The sequence below is a fragment of the Lygodium microphyllum genome, chromosome 16 (assembly GCF_053477565.2).
Source record: "Lygodium microphyllum isolate KBCC chromosome 16, Lygodium_microphyllum_v1.1.10, whole genome shotgun sequence".
In the NCBI taxonomy this organism is placed as follows: domain Eukaryota; kingdom Viridiplantae; phylum Streptophyta; class Polypodiopsida; order Schizaeales; family Lygodiaceae; genus Lygodium; species Lygodium microphyllum.
This window is the reverse complement of record NC_141150.1, coordinates 111,108,514-111,126,631: the sequence shown is the minus strand read 5'-3', so window position 1 is coordinate 111,126,631 and position 18,118 is coordinate 111,108,514.

Here is an 18,118-nt window from a genome sequence, read left to right as displayed (position 1 = left end):
CTAAGTTTACTAGAGGAGGGACCTTAGAAGATAGCACTCTCGAGCGACTATGTTCATTCAAGTGTTTGAAATTTCCTTTGGTCAACTACTGGTGTTGTTCTTAAGGATCATGGGCAAGCACTTCACTCAAGGTGGATCGACCACTCAAGCATGAAGATGATAAATTGGGGCCAAGGAGTGCTTTGACTTGATCACTGAGGTGCAAGCTCAAGTGGGTCAACTCAATAGTGAAAACTCGATTAAGTAACTCAATATTCCAAGATGGGATTCTACCTTATGGAAGTATTGGATCAAGACGCAATCAAATATGGGACTCAGATGTGGCTCTAAGATCACTTGAGCAAGATTTCAAAAATCAAGTTTGAGTTAGCTACAATGGCCTCAAGTCAAGTAATGTTGAGTCTAGAGTTGGAATGCTTGAGACTCAAGGGGTGCATCACTCAAGTGTATGCTATGAAAGTCCTTAGCAACAACCCTCACTTGATTAATTTGAGCCCTCTAAGCACAAGTGAATGATGTGAACATCCTTAAAGTGTGTGTCCTTAGATAGGTCAAGTTGAAAGAAAAGAGCTTGAGTGAAGTGCAATTGAGTGCCCTAGTGTGAATCACACTTGTGTATCATAAGTGTTGGGTGATCAAGTCAAGTGGTTTCAATTGGTTGACAATGAAGGGAGCAATTGAGAGATTCAAAATCAAGTGGTTGGTGCGAATGTGTCTAATGTGAGTCTAGGGTCTAATGTAGACTCTAGTGACACAACCCTCAACTATGCTAGTGTGAAGCATCTAGAGTTGCTCCTTAGATTTACCATTACTTTAAGGGTTTCACTGCTTAGTCCATCACGCAACTGCTCAAATGCTTTTGTAGGTGTAATGACTTGACTCATCCAATCAAGTACTTAAAGGATATTGCTACTCACTCAACCACCCAAATGCTTGAGTGTCTTTGACTAGTGTAAATGACATTATGCAATGCAAGCTTGAGCATATGTGAATTGATCGAGCTCATGGTAGGTTGGTGGTTGATGAGAGGTATTGCATAGTCAATTATGCCAAGGTCAAGTGCTATATCTAAGGGTCTACTACTCATAACTTGAGTGGGGGGGCAAGTTGGTGATTGAGCTTCTACGCTTGAGTGGTACCAAGCTAATTCTCATGTTGATAGGATAGAAAGATCATGATATCATATGCACTCATTGTTATTTAAGCATGTAATAATCCAAGAAGAGAAAAAAAAGACCTTATGGCTATGGAAGCTGAAGCTCTTGACAAATAATTCAAGGAGTGGGAAAGGCTTTTGCTTATGTGTGATAGTGAGTCAATGATGCACCTCTTGAGGACTCCTGTGCTAGCTTGAGTGTGTGCTCTATTCCTCTCTTGCTTGTTTGCTTCTCTCTCACATAGTCATGGCATCCTTCTTGCCCACAAAATAAACCTTTCTATCTCTCAGATCTTGTTCCCACTCTATTAATTTATCATCTTCAATAACTTCGGCTCAACTATGTATGATTGGCCTTAAATTTAGTCATTTGAGCACTCGAGTGTAGTTTGGGTCAAGCAATGATAATACATGTTCAAATGTGTATTCAACAACCTCACGAAGTACATCTCCTAGTGGTGGTGATTGATTGTTAATGTGGAATTGATGTTAGGTATCCCGCTTTCTAGGTATTCTTTCCCTTGGAGATCATGAATGTGCAATCAATGTCAGGTACTCCATTTTCTAATTATTAGATTTGACACATTAAATCTTTGAACTTTTCATATTGCCTCATATATACCCTTTTTATTCCTCTATTAACTCACTCTGGCTATCCTTTTTGACTCAACAGTGTAGACTCAATTTAGTCTCTTTGGTTTTCCTCTCTCCCACTCGATCTCAAGTGCTTGAGTCCTAGAATGTACTCAAATGGCTCATCTAAGCAGAGTTGTTGCAGCTATGCCCACATGACCACCTTTAATGGCCCTTAAAGTATTACTAGTTTGATGATGGTGACTATTAATGGGCTTGTTAGGCACATTCAAATTATCATATTCAAGCCTCTTAAATTATTTCATTTTTCCCATGTGATTAGACAAATTCATTTCCTAAAGCATGTGCATATAGATCTAATATCATTCATGCCTACACTGTGATACTCTTCGTTGCTTTCCAATGCTTCTTGCTAGGGTTTAAAATATATCTACTACTAACAATCACTCCTTTTGAGTCAAATAGAGAATAGTCTTGCCTCTATCCCATATAATGCACATGCCAAGAATATGACCAACATTCCCCAAGTCCTTTATGTCAAAGGTTTGATCCAACATTTTCTCCAATGCACTCATATCGATGACTCACTTCCTATAAATTAGCATATCATTCACATAAAGGATCCATATTATAAGGCTATCATCCATAGCCTTTTATGGATGTAAGCAATACTAAATCCCACTTTTGGTGTATCCTTGAGACCTCATGAATGTGTTGAATTTATGATACCATTCCCTCGGAGCTTGTTTCAAACTATATAAGCTCTTGTGGAGCTTGCATACCAACTGTTCCTTGCCTTCCACCAAAAAGCCCTGTGGCTATTACATATAGATGTTCTCATACAAATCTCCATGCAAAAAATTTGTGTTTATATCCATTGACATAAGCTTGGTGGCAATAAATGTAAGTATTGTACGAAGGGTGGTCATCTTGACTACTAGTGAGTATACCTCATCAAAGTCAATCCTCTTCTCTAGCTTAAATCCCTTAGCCACCAAATCTTTTCGTGTAGATTAAATTAGGCCTCAAAGCACTTGGGATGCTTGACAAGGGGCTCAACATATTCCATGTCAATATTTGGGGTCATTTTATCCTCATCCATGTTCGACTATAAGGCATCTACCACTGCATTATTGAATTCATCTGCATAGACATCTCCTATAGAAATTACATGGCACAATGGATAGAATTTGAGCAAGAAGTAGAGAACACACAACGAATATGAGAAGAATTTTTATACTACTTTAATTTCAAACAATTTGATAGAAAGATAGCTCTGTTCACTTGTGCAATTCCATTGTGAAGCTTAAATGGCAATCTAGATAGATGATAGGTGCAAAGCTTAAGGGTAGTTGGAAGAACTATGATTGGGTGAAAGATAGATTGGCAATGGCTTTGGAGGGGTCTTCCTTTTATAGTTTGGGAAGACCGTCTAGTTGACCTACCTGACCATATTATGAACCTTCCCTAGTTGACTAGGGAATGTTCCCTTTACCATCTCACTAGGGCTGCTGTGTGCAGACCCCCATCAAGGGGGCAATTGGCCCCCATTGTTGAGACCCCCAACTAAGGGGTGCTTTGTAACCATCTAACCCCAAAAAAGGGGTCCCTGATAACTCCAATACCCTACAACTTAATGCATTGTGACTCGAGTTGCTACAAGCATAACTACTCTATCTAATCAAAAGACTAAATCCAAAATGCTCACCTTTTTGCCATTCGGTCACAAAGACCTCATCTGACATACAAGTAGTGCTCATACATGGCTTCTCCTCATAATGGGGGCCTTACAACTTAGAGCACCATGGATCATTAGTGGCACCTTACAAGGGTAGGGCATTGAGCATATCTAACATCTCCTTGCATGCTAGTATACAATGTTCAACAAATAGTTATTCTACATGTTGGCTACCTACACATAGTCTGTGCTTGTTTGCTATTGCAAATAGGACCTATTATACATTGGGTCTTGCTGCAAAGAAGTGCCTTTGTGGATTTGAACAAAAATAGGTCTCTCTGCATTCAATCTCCCTCTTCTTCTCTCTTTCTTTGTATATACTTTGTAGATTGTTATTGCAGGGTGCAAATCCCTACTATCACACTAGTTAGATGACAAATGTTGATCCAATTGCACTACTACTCACATGTGATTGTTATTTATAGTCTGAATATGCAATCACATGTCTACCACCATGGCACTAGAGGATTGCCATAAGTATAGATCTATTGCACCATAGAATTGTCATAGTAGCACCGAATTGTCGCATTTGTAGAGCCATTGTAGGACTAAAATCTCATGACCTATTTCTTGTGTGATGTAGGGGCTTTAGGACATGCTAGGGGTAGGTAGGCATTGCATAGGGTGGTAGGTTAGGAAGAAAAGTTATAGAGCGGGTTACAAAGTTGGCGCTATCTCTCATTTTTAGTTTGTGTGTAGGGTATGAAGCACGTGGAACAACCTTTAGAGAAGCAAAATGAGCATGCATGTAGCATTCATCACACTAACATCAATTCTCTCTCTCTTCTCTCTAGATGTGCACAAAGAGAGAGAGAGAGAGAGAGAGAGAGAGAGAGAGAGAGAGAGAGAGAGAGAGAGAGAGAGAGAGAGAGAGAGAGAGAGAGAGACAGAGAGAGAGAGAGAGAGAGAATAAGAGGACTCTATCCTCTTAGGCTTAGGATGCTCAAGAACTCTATCCTCTTAAGTCTAGGGTCTCTCTCTCTCTCTCTCTTTATATATATGTGTGTGTGTGTATAATGATAGATACATAGGTACATTATATATCATTATGGAATAACACATCACACACATTAGGTTGCATAAGGAGAGAGAGAGAGAGAGAGAGCTCTAAACATGTACCTTAGTATGTATAAAGCTACAATAGGATCCCTCCTCTCTCTCTCTTGAGAGAGAACTCTAAACATGTACCTTAGTATGTATAAAGCTCTTATAGGTTCTCCCCCTCTCTCTCTTTGTACTTAGTGATACAAATTTAGGTACATTCTATGAAGTTATCGAATGGCACATTGTGTAGGTTAACACACACACACACACACACACACACACACACACACACACACACACACACACACACACACACACACACACACACACACACACACACACACACACACACACACACACACACACACACACACACACACACACACACAGCCTAGACCTAAGAGGATAGAGTCCTTGATGTTGAGGACTCTATCCTCTTAAGGTTTAGGGTCCTCAAGGACTCTATCCTCCAAGGGTCTAGGGTGTGTGTGTGTGTGTGTGTGAGGATAGATACTAAAGTAAATTATATATGGAGTTATGGAATAACACATCACACACATCACCTTACATATGGAGGGAGGCAAAGAGAGGAGAGACCCTATGTTAGCCTTATTTTTTATATGCGATTCTTTAGCATGTTATTTTAGTGTTGTTTTTAAGATGATATTAAATTGAGTATAATACTCTTTAGGAGACTTGCATTTCAAAAGGAATGCTTGAAAGTAATGATGAGTGGACTTTGTGCTTAGAAGAAGCTACATCTATACAAACTGATATTTCACTATGTTTAGCAACAAGATGCATCTAGTAGGGCTTTATTGCATCTCTAAGACTTTCTACATATCAGGACATGGGCAAAGATTGTTTGACTTTCTTGGATTGCAAGATCCTCTGATCCAAATACTCAAATGCATATCAATCCACTTTTACAAGATAAATATGTGTATGATTCTATAGAGGAGCAAAGATCGTATATGTCTATGAAGATCTTACAAGCTCATTGTTATGTGAGGTACATCAATTTTGAAATTCATGAACTAAGGTTAAATGCTAAATGACAGACACAAAGTTGCATATTTTGCAATTATGGATGTCATGGATTCACACATTGGGGATATATTCTTTTTGGATGGACTTTGTGGGTTTGGAAAGACTTGTCTTTATAATCGCTTATTGGTGGCTAAGTTGCAAAGTGATCGATGTATAGCATTAGCAGCAATGTCATCAAGCATTGCTACCTTACTTCTACCAGTGGACATACTCCTCACTCCATGTTCAAAATTTCATTGGAACTAATAGACAATCAATCCCCTTGTGTTATTCTTGTTCAAATTGATCTCACTCGGTTATTGAGTCAATCAATGCTAATTTTATGGGACGAGACTCCTATGATGCATGAATATGCCTTTGAAGCAATTGATAAGACTTTGAGGGATACTATGAAATGTGATAAACCGTTTGGTGGAAAGGTTACATTGTTTGGGGGAGATTTTAGATAGATTTTGGCAATTGTGATCAAGTGCTCCTATGACGATATTGTTAACATAATTCTATTCTATTCTCATTTATGGCAATAAGGTACTGAGACTCTTAGAGAATATACATATATCTACAAATGGTGGTGTGAATGATAAGGTTTCAATGCTTGGATAAAGGGGAGAGGAGATGGAATGGGCATTATAGATTATTGTGAGAAGTTGTAGATTCCATCTAGCATGGACTTGGAAACACAATCTATTGATGCCTTGGTTAATAGTGTATATCAGAAAGTATTCACTGTGAATGATTTTGGAACATATTTTAGAGAGCATGCCATTCTTGCATCTTGTAATATGGAGTTAGGCACCTTAAATCACCATGCATTCCAATTGATTTCAAGAGAAGTTACCCAATATTATAATGCAAATACTATTTTAGAGACAGATAATACTTCATTTTTGTACTCTATAGAGTACTTGAATAATCTAGATGTGGGAGGTGGATTCCCTCCTCATCTTTTGTTATTGAAATTTAATGAGCATATAATTCTCCTTGGAAACTTGAATCCAACAAAGGGATTATGTAATGGCATGAGATTGATGTGCATGGCTTTTAATGGAAAGCTGATAGATGTAGAAATAATTTCAAGGAGAAATATAGTTGAAAGGGTCTTTATTTCTAGAATCACATTTATTCCTAGCAATCTGCATTTTCCATTTACTATGAAACAAAGGGAGTTTCCTATATGACTAGCATTTGCTAAGATAATCAATAAGTCACAATGCTAGACTTGGACTTTATTTAAAAGCACTAGTCTTTGCTCATGGCCAATTGTATGTAGCATTTTTAAGGGTAAAATCATCAACTAGTGTGAAAGTCTTGCTAGAAAAAAATGTAGATGTTACAAATATCACTACTAACATAGTCTATAAGGATGTACTTAAGAAAGTGCATTGCTATGAAATGTTTTTTCCATGAGTGTTATTTTATTGATATTCCCTTACAATCACTTACCTCATTTATTCTTGAGATATTATTTATGATGTGTTTAAAAATGGTTTTTTGATTGTAGATCTCTTTCTTTCTTAAGGTTTTACTTGATTTTTGCAAATGCCTACTCTAAGTTATGGCTATTATCCATATTTTGAGTATCAAAAGCATCTACAATATACTCTATGGACTGTTGCTAGCCATGCTATTATAAGAACTCTAGTTAGAGTCATAGAACGCATGGAGTTTGATCTTGACATAGACATTATATTTCCTCTATTTGTTGAGATCTCACATGTAGGGAACATTCAATGTTTTTGTGTTCACTTTGTTGCGCCTAACTAGAACCGCAAGTATGAACGATCTCACATGGATAAGATACACATGGGTTGGTAGAAATATGAAAGTAAGGATTTGGGTTGCTTGATCACTGTCCATCAAGGGTATATAGCTCCTATTGAGTGGTCTAGGAATGTCAAGGGGGCAAGTACTCTTATTTTGTAATGTGTATACAATGTAATGATCTTTATTACTTTTATACTGTCTTTGTGAATAATAATCTAATGGTATTTATTCTACATTGTGATTTTCTTTGATTATATGTATAAGGAGGGAAGAGATTGGCACATCATTTTCCATAATAAGGTAAGAGCATGTTGTAGCTTCACATGCCCATGTTGGGCCTGGAGTTCAAGATCTTTCAATTTTTTCTCAAAGAAAAAGAAACCTTCACTTTGATTAGCTAAATTAGTGATAGTCTTCTTTTTGATTGACATTAGAGATCTGTTTCATGCCTTGGATACAATTTGTTCATTACATTATTATTGGTATCCACAAACTAGCTATATGTTTTAGTATTCTTTCTTTGCTTCTTTTTTTGTTGTGTTTTGTGAGTTACATTCTTTGATTCTCATATACATAATAAGTGTTAGCCAAGATGTGTGTGTGTGTGTGTGCGTGCGTGCGTGTGTGTGTGTGTGTGTGCGTGCGTGCGTGCGGGCGCGCGCGTGTGCGTGCGCGCGCATGTGTGCATGGTGTATGTGCACGTGCGTGTGTGCGTGCACATGCACATGAAATTGTAAAGAGAAAGAGCATGGGTGAACTGATTTTCATGGCTAATGAGTAATGTGTAAGCAGCCATTTGCATGGCTAACAAATAATATAAGAGAATAGAAAGTTTGTTCCTTGCTAGAAAAGATGAGGAAAGTGAAATGCAATGCAAGGAAGAAGTGAGGAAAGCGAAGCTACCATTTGCCCTGCCAATACTATAGCAACTTCACTTCCTTTGCAATGCTACTTCATAGTATTTTGCATGAAGCTACCATGAAGTGACCTAGTGTTCCATTCACATAAAGTGCACAATGAATGCTAGTATATATTATACATAGTGAAGAAAAGCCATGTAAGGGATCAATTGCAAGTTATAGTTAGAAGTCTTTTAGATCTAGCAATCCTTATGAAGAATCCCTATTGGAGATTAATGCTATATATCCTTATGAAGAACCCGTTTTGGAGATTAATGTTGTATATATGTTCTCAATAAAGTTTGTGTGTGTCTCATATCAAGAACAACAAATAATGAGTTGTGATTGCTTCCTAGGATTGTGTGACAATGTATGCATGACAACCTTTATGAAGGTCTTTTCCACAACAAATTATTATAGTGGATCAGTTAGCCCATAGGTCTAAATGTGCATCTACACACACTCTATCGCATGCATACATACATGTATGCATATATGTATGTATGTACACACACACACACACAAAATAAAATCCTTATGTATACATATTTATAGACTTTCTTGCATGCATGTTAGAAATGCATAATGATCCCAACAAATAATCACCGAGGATTGATATTTCTTAGAGTTACATTCACATCATATTTAACCATGTTATTGCAAAAACATTAGCAATAGCATATTTGGATGAAATCCATGTGTTTGTTAAATACAATATGTATTCAATTACTAAAAGGTATGTACATCACAAAAGGATATAATCTCTTAAAAATGCTCTTAATCTTAGACGAAATAACAACCAATGTATCATTCTTTTTAAGCGATTATATAACCTTGAGAAGGATTTTATCAAAATAAATAAACTAAGCATCAACCTTAGCCATAATCCTAGAGTAACTCTTTAATTTTGTTCCTCAAATTCTAGATGAGCATAAGAGCATATATGTAATATTATTCCACACATATAGAAAAGTTGGACCTTTGCATCCTAGAAGGACTTATCTCCATGTGATCATTCTTTGCAAATTGGCTCTCATCACTACCATAAATGGCCTACCCTCATTATTATAATATGTAGAGACTGCTCGCAAAATATTTGAAAACATGCATACAAAAATGTTTCAAAATGTTAAATCTTGCCATTAACTACAACATATAAAGGGCAATGCATTTATTTTAAAATGCCATATCCCTTTGTTGAAATGTGCATTGATATAAGCTTCTCAATCTCAATCCATCGAATACATGTGAAGAAATAATCATCAAAATTTTCATTGATATGCAACAACGTTGTTAGCAACGTTCAATGTATGTAAAAAATCATACCAATGAATGCAAAAGAGAAAGGAGCAAGCCCTTCAAAATTTAGCAAGGACCAAGGCTAGATCCTTGCTATCCATATCTACTATCCTATTGGACATGGATTAATTTTTAGATTTGTATGAAATCCCCTCAAAGCATATAAATTAAAGTGATATTTATAATTAAAAATCCAAATTTGGTATAAAGAGCATAATACCAAGCATTGAATGAAAGCATATATCTCATCCTCCCAAAATGGTTGATCATAGCTTTCTTGTAACAAGAAAGAGAGAAATTTAAGAGGTTACTTTGATTGAACATAAAATGTAAGTGTATATAGAAGTCTATGATAGTGAATTATCTCTCCTCTCCATCTATGTAGCTTTCGCACAAGTGAAGTTAGGCCATCCTACTCCCTCTCTACATTGGTCTCACCGAATGACCAATGAATACAAACTAAAAAAGCAATGTACACAATAAACATTTCTTATAAAATTCAAATGGGCAAACAAAAATAAAGTTAAATAAATAATAATGTACTTACAAAAACTCTCTTGAAGGCACAATCACCTCTTCCAAGGTGTGACATCGAGCTAGATGTAACTCTATGCACATTGCCTCCTTTTATCGCTTCCACTTAGTGGGACTTTGTCTAATTTCCTTGTTTACCTTCTTCCATTAGTCTCAATCATGCTAGATAGGACAAGATAGGTTATTACTATAGGTATCATGACCTCTAAGCAAAGTGGAAATGGTGTCTTATAATATTCATCTACATGTAATCATCTAAAATTTGATCAAATGAAAATGGATGTGGAAACTTGTCATGGAGAGTCCCTAGTATATAATTCTTTCCGAGCATCCTACTATGTTTAGTTGTCTTTCATGTTGTATTGTATAACAACACAACAAGCCTGTGCATCCTAGCAATGACTCTCTTCCCTTTGTTATTATTGACCATATAACATGTATAGTCATGGATCAAGTATGAGGAGTTGGGAGAAGTCACAAGTATCATGAGCCTTCATAGTGTAGAAGTCTCAAACTAAGAGAGGCAATTACTAGGGACTCGACTATCTAGGATGATATATGCATCTACCTCATAAGTCATTGCATTGATGGTTGGGAGAGCAAGGATGTAGTCATGGGTATAGGGAAGTAAGATGTGTATCCATGGTTGTAGGAAAATGTTGGAGATTGTTGAGTAGAACTAAAAGGTGCAAAGCCATACTCATGCACGGCCTCCTTAATACGTGTGTATGTGTTCATGAATGTGGCCAAGAGGTCATCCTATAAGGAGCCCCTATAATGGTGAAGCAAACTAGGTCAAAGAGTGGGAAGGGGCTAACAATCCTCCTTATGTGACGATGGGGGAAGGTGACTCCATTGAGCTAAGGGTCATTACTACAATGGTGAGATAGTGTCATCGCCACTATAAGAGTTGTAGCAACCACAACTGCAAAAATCCAAGCAATGACCACGAGCACATCTGATTTGTCCGTGTGAACCAAGAGCTTTGACTCTACACATGCGATGTTGAGCTCGATAATGATTGTTGCACTATATCAATGAATCATTGTGTGGCAACAACATCTATGCTCTATATGAATAATAATATTGTGCCATCTATCAATCAATGAGTATGGATCATAGTATCAACTATAGTCACAATGTCAAAAAATAGTCATGAGTATATTTAGTATATTTTCTCTATATCTCTCGATTCCTCTCGCTCTCCCTTCCTCTTTCTTAGCTCATCTCCATTTACGTCAGAGTCCGATTTTAGAAAGTCACCTAGCTATCCTATCTGAGAGAGCTCTTCACTTCATCTCAACCTCTAGAACCAACTTCACATTGAATGATCTAGCACCACAAAAATGGAAGATCCTCTCACAAGAGAACATATCCAAGAAGATACATGTACACAAAGAGAAGATCCTCTTGCAAGGGAAGAAACATGCAACACCCAACATCAATCCTTCCTTGATAGCCTCAAGCATAAGCTCAAAAATCTCACCCAAGAAGTACACCATGGCATTGAATCCTTTTTGAAGTGCTTATCTTCTCAAGGGGGTGCAAATCATACAAGTAATTGAGGATGTGCTTGGCTCTATTGGAAGAGTATATCAACCCTCCCTTGACAGCCTCAAAAATAAGCTCAATAAGGTCACCCAAGAAGTACACCATATCATAGAGTCCTTTCTAAAAGTGCTTGTCTTCTTGAGGGGTTTTGTTGCCAAGAGGCACATGCATGAGGGATAAGTGCCTGAAATGGTTCTACCCTATGTGCACATTGAAGGGATGATCACCTTAAATGGTTCTCCTTCATTGGGGGCATGTTCTTAAGAGTGGATGAATTTCCTCCTAAGCAAACGGTCGATGGGGATGCCTATCCTTTCTGGGCATGAAACTTGAAGGTGTGAATGCGGGTGAATCCGTCTATGGGTGATGTCACAACACCCACATCATAAGTGTTAACATCTATATTTTTTATATATAATGTAGTTTTAATTTTTAATTATTTATTATGGCTAGCTATTTTAATTCAATTAATTATTTTACTAACAATATTTTTTAAAATTTTTGATAGCTAATGTGTAGAGCATATATGATAAAATGGATATGCATAGCATGTGCAATTTAATCCAAAGAATACTTCCTTATTTAGTATTTATTTAATAAGATGCAGTGTCAGTTACCCTATGGTATACTCACAACTATTTGTAATTATTTATTGATATGATAGATTTATTAGATATTTTATAAATAATGGAGGACTCTCAATTCCAAAGAGATATGCTACTATTATTAGCCTCTAATTTAGTGAACTCGAACTCTTTTACCAAAACAGTGATGTAAAAGGCCTACTTTGGGCAAAGCAAGATTCAATAAAATATTATAAATACATACATGGAGAAGTAACCCACTCCATATATAGGGAAAAATTGTACCCAATAGTGCCTCACCTTATTCTACTTTTCTTTTTAAGGCTTCTTTAGTCTAATTTTGGCTTAAGTGAGTTGTGCTATTCATTTTATGAGAAAAGAGTGTGAGGGAGAGCTTCTATCATTCACTATGTACATATCTCACATCTGATCTATGCACCAATGGTATCAGAGCCTAGCCTACCTCTGAGGCTTCCAATCGCCTATCTCTTGTGCAAAGACAAGCTCTCTAGAGCAATCAGGCTCTACAATCAACCTAAGGCCAAATGGACTACACATTGGATTCCTTGCATCTCTGAACCCTAGAACCCCCTATCCATGCCCAAAATTTGCTCAGTTTCCACCAATATTAAAATCTTCCCTTCTTTCTTCATGGTACCTTTATCTTGGATCTTTTAACCCAAAAGAGAGCTTAAGCTCTCCATCAATTTCGTGGAGAGAGGAGGTGTTTTTTTTTAAATGATCAAATGAACGGCATACTCCTTTACAAAAACATCAAGTTTTTTGTTGTCTAAGGCTTATTAGCCTTAGCTAATTACTCTCCTACTTCCACACTTATCCTTCTTCACATTACATCCCAAACGGATCTCCTTGGTCTGCACAAGTCATTGTTGGCTTGCTGCCTGTAAGAGCTTGTTTCTATATAGTCTATTCGGATCTTCTAAATTCCACTATAATCCCCTCAAAAGTTCTTGCAATTTTTTTCCATTCGGCATCCATATTTTTCCAAGAAGTTGCTCTCTTGCTTGGTGCTCAAATGCTGAACTTTTATTTCCTCAAGCAATGTATATCTTCATCCTTTCGGCTCGATGACAACAAGTTTCTCTTCATCAAGTTTATCAACCTAGTCATGGGCAACCAAGATGACTCAAGGACTATCGGCCAATACAAAATTTCACTCAACTTCACTACTTTACAAGCCAACTATGCAGCAACTCATGGATCTCCTAGTCATGCAACTGGATGAGGAACATCAACACTAAGCACATCTTGAGCAAGATATATTATCCCTCAAGCTTCAATAACAATGGAATGTATTCATGCAACATGAATGAAAAACTATTCTGCAATACAGTGAAAGATTTTGGGGTACTCTGCTTCAACTACAAATGGTGGAACTTGTAGCTAAATCAACCATCAAATGGAACTATGTGTTTAGTCTCCTTCTATTTTTTCAAGCTAAAGTGAATATGTTTAAGCCTAACACTTTGAATGAAGCAATTTCTTTGACACATGATGCGAGAAGAAGCAAAACAAGGATTGATGACAACCACGAGCTTTGATGCGTAATAATAATTTTCATTTCAATTCTTACAATCCTAATCGTACTTTCAATTTTTCATTTGGCAAGAATCACAACAATTGCCAACCCTAGATGAATAATTTCAATAATAATTTAGGCCAATCTATTTCAAATTTGAATCCAAAGCCTTAAAATCCTCCAAAACTTTCTGAAGCCAAAAATTTCAATCCAATTGTATCCAACACAAATTCTACAAATGTAATATATTGTAAATGCAATCATCTTGGCCATATCACAAGACGTTGTCCTATGGGCAATACTTGTGAGTGGAAGAAACCTATAGCCCATCTCAACTATCTTGGAGCATATGACACCACTATTGACATGGAATATATGCCTGACTTTGATGAAGCAACACTCATGATCATAAATCTAAGTGAAGTAGATGATATTTTTGGTAAAATTTCCATTCCTTCTTTTCTAAAAATAAAATGTAATATTCATCACCATGAGCTTATTGTTTTACACGAGGATGGTAGCACTCATGACTTTATTTCTGAAAATGCAATTAGGAAATTAAACTTAACTACTATTCCATCTACATATAAAATCAAAGTTGAATTTTTAGGGACACACTATAATGGACTGAAAGAAGTGCATGGGCTTGAAATTAACATTAGGCCATATCATGAAAATCATAAATTTTCTGTTGCACCTTTACAGTTTGTAGATGTGATCTTAAGCATGCCATGGAGACATCAATTTAATCCTGATATTGACTATAATACTCAATCTATACATATCCACCATGCGTGTCAATTCTTTTTCTAGAAGGATAAATTGAAACTCAATTGTATTAATTAATTAGCCATATGCAAGCTAAATGTGCTCTCCATAAGCAGTCAAAAGCATTTCTTGTGCTAATCAATGAAATAGAAGTTGCTAAGTTTGATTTAACTGCATGACAATAAAGTTTCCTTCATAAACTTTCTATTTTTTTTTTCCTTTGACTTGCCTCTACCATCTTCATGACTGGAGAATCACCAAAAAGCTCTTATACCTTGTAGTCAACCTCCATGTAAAGCTCCTTATCGTCATAACCAAATAGGGCAAAAAGAAATTCGAAAACAAGTAGAGGAACTATTAAGCCGAAACTCAATCAGACCCAACAACTCTCCTTTTGGACCAGTTATTATTATAGTCAAGACAAAGAACTAAACTTATCATATGTGTATTGATTACAAAGCTTTAAATAAGATCATTATCAAAAATCGATACCCAATACTTTGTGTACATGATATCTTAGATAAACTTTAAAATGCCACTGTCTTTAGTAAAATTGGTCTTAAATCTAGCTATCACCAAGTTCACATGGCCCTAGTGCATATTTGTGAAACTTCTTTTCAACCCTAATACTTCCACAATGATTTTTTAGTAATGCATTTCGGCCTTAACTATGCCCCCACAACTTTTAGTAGAATGATGAAAAGATTTTTTTAAAATTTTCAACATTGCATAATCCCCTATGTGCATGTTGAAGGGATGAGCACCTTAAATGGTTCTCCTTCAGTGGGGGATATGTTCTTAAGAGTGGATAAATTTCCTCTTAAGCCAAAGGTCGACAAGGATGCCTATCCTTTTTGGGCGTGAGACTTGAAGGTGAAAATATGGGTGAATCCATTTGTGGGAGTGATGCAGCAACATCCACATCACAAGTGTTAACATCTACATGTTTTTGATATTTAATGAGATTTTGATTATTTATGATTTATTATGGCTAGCTATTTTAATTCAATTAGTTATTTTAATAATAATATTCTTTTGAATTTGTGATAGTTGATGTGTAGAGCAGATATGACAAATGGGATATACGTGGCATGCACAATTTAATTTAAAGAATACTTTCTTATTTAGTATTTATTTAATAAGTGTTGAAATATTAGAGTGACAACATGAGAATATGTGCATGAACTCAAGTGTACAAGAAGAATATCTTGCTTAATGAGTTGTTCACAAGTACAACTGGTACACTCTCTCTACTTTCAAGAGTGACCTCTAGGCTATTTAAATAGCCTCTAGATGGCTAGGGTTAGGGTTTTCCCCTGCCCTCTAGTCCATTCACACTCATCTACCCTTGTCCACCCTTGAATACATAGGGTTCACATGCCTATCTCTCAACACCCCCTCAATATCAAAGTGGGATTGGACTACAAGGCATATTTATGTTCCCCTGTTCAAACAACAAGGATGCCTTTATAAATCAAACTACAAGATTGCTTATAGGTAGAAGGTTTATATATTTAGAAGAGTCTACTAAAATCAGGTGTTGTGGAGATAAAGTTGGCCTCCAATTCTTTTAGTATTTTAGGGGTGGTAGGGCATTTACTTGTGATATACCTTGTCTTCTCACATTTGTTGCACTTCATCTTATCAGGATATTTTTTCCAACAATTCCTTATAATATGTCCCTTTTTATTGCAAAAGGAGCATTTAGTGGAAACTGTATGAACCAAAAGTTAGTCACGAGTTGTTGAAGTAGATGCCTAACTAGTGTTGCCTTCTTTTTTATTTCTTTTTGTAAAAATGTCACAGTGTAGTAAATAGAATTTGAGCAACAGATAGAGAAAGAGAGTACATAATAGATAAGAGAACAAAAATTTTCTTTAACTCCAAACAATCTAATACGAACATGGCTTTATCCACTGGTGTGCTTCCAATGTGAAGCTTAGATGGTGATCTAGACAGAAGATAGGTGAAGATCTTAAGGTTAGCTAGAATAACTCTAATTGGGTGAAAGCATGGATCATGAAAGCTATGAAGGGGTCTACCTTTTATAGCTTGTGAAGGAGGTCATGATGGATGCACATGTGTCTGTTGACCTTCCATGTGCACATGTGTTTGTTGACCTTCCATGTGTACTTCCACTAGTTGGCCAAGGAATATTCCCTACCCTAGCCAAGGGTTAGTTCCACAGCCCTCGGACACAAAATAGGGGTCCCTTATAACTTCCTTACCCCGCAACAAACTCGATGCGGTGTGCCTCGAGTTGCTATCATCTTTAACTACTCTATCTAACCCTCCCAAAGACTAGACCTGCAATGGTCACCTTTTGGCCATCTGGTCACATAAACATAATCTGACATATAACTCAAGATCCACCAATGTCCAGGCTCACACATTTCTTCTCCTCATAATGGGGGCCTTACAACTTTGAGCACCATGGATCATTGCTGGCACTTTACAAGGGTAGGGCATTAAGCATATCCAACACTTTTATCCTCACCCAAATATGATTGAATGATGCTTTCCAAGGTTGGATTAGGGATATTTGTAAGAGTAGTTACAAGGGTTGGGAATACCTTCTTTATAAGCTTTCAAGGGAATTGCAATAGTATCTTAATCATGAATTAGAGCTTGCACTAAGGATAGTTGTGCCATGAGCCCCTTCATGTGAGAGATGAACTTGCTTATACTCCAAGCTAAAAATTTTGATCTTGAGGAAGATTTTAGAGTTTTCCTCTAGCCCCATAAAGAGAGAGTTGATCAATGTGATAGTTGAAGCATGTTTATGGCTTGGGCTCTTTCATCATCTTCTACATTAATCGAGTTAGATGGGTCAATAACTTTGATCCCTTTGATGAAGCGCCAGTAGCCTCGCTCCATCATTTTGTATCTCACTAATACCTACCATGGATAAAAGTCTTTTCCATCGAACTTAGGGTTTTGAGGTCTAACATCGACATAGGCCATGGCCATGATAGGAAGGTCTTACTAATTGCACTAAGAAATGGCAATGTCTAACCCTTTACATAATGGCCAATAAGTGTGGAAGCAAATGAAATGATACTTACATTAATAAGTAGCATGCTTAAATGTGATATTCTACAAGATGGGATACGAGATGATAACAATGGTCTATGTGTTTATAACTAGCACATAGCCTTACAATGGTCAATGTGATGATGATACTTGAGCACTTACTAAATCATGCTTAAGGTCTAAACTTTTTTAAATTTTTGAAATAATCAGTAATAAGTGATAGAATAAATTATTATTAGTGCTAAGAAGCACTCATTGCCAAGCATAGGTGAAGCACTTAACATTAACCCGATTTTAAACAACTTGAGGAGTCACCTTTGGTTGAGGATGCTCTTAGTTTAGAGCTTTTAGCTCTACAATAAACTCATAGAATCTAAATTAGTGATTAAAATCACTATTGATGATTCCAATGAGTGGAAAGACTCAAAAACCCAAGCTTTGAAGCTTGGGCTATAGTTGCCATAGAAAACCACAGTTAAGTTTTTGCTTGATATGAGCAATAGACAAATAATTTCTCTAAACCCTCTTAGGTGTAGATAGTCCTCTTGAGGGGCTATGAAAGCC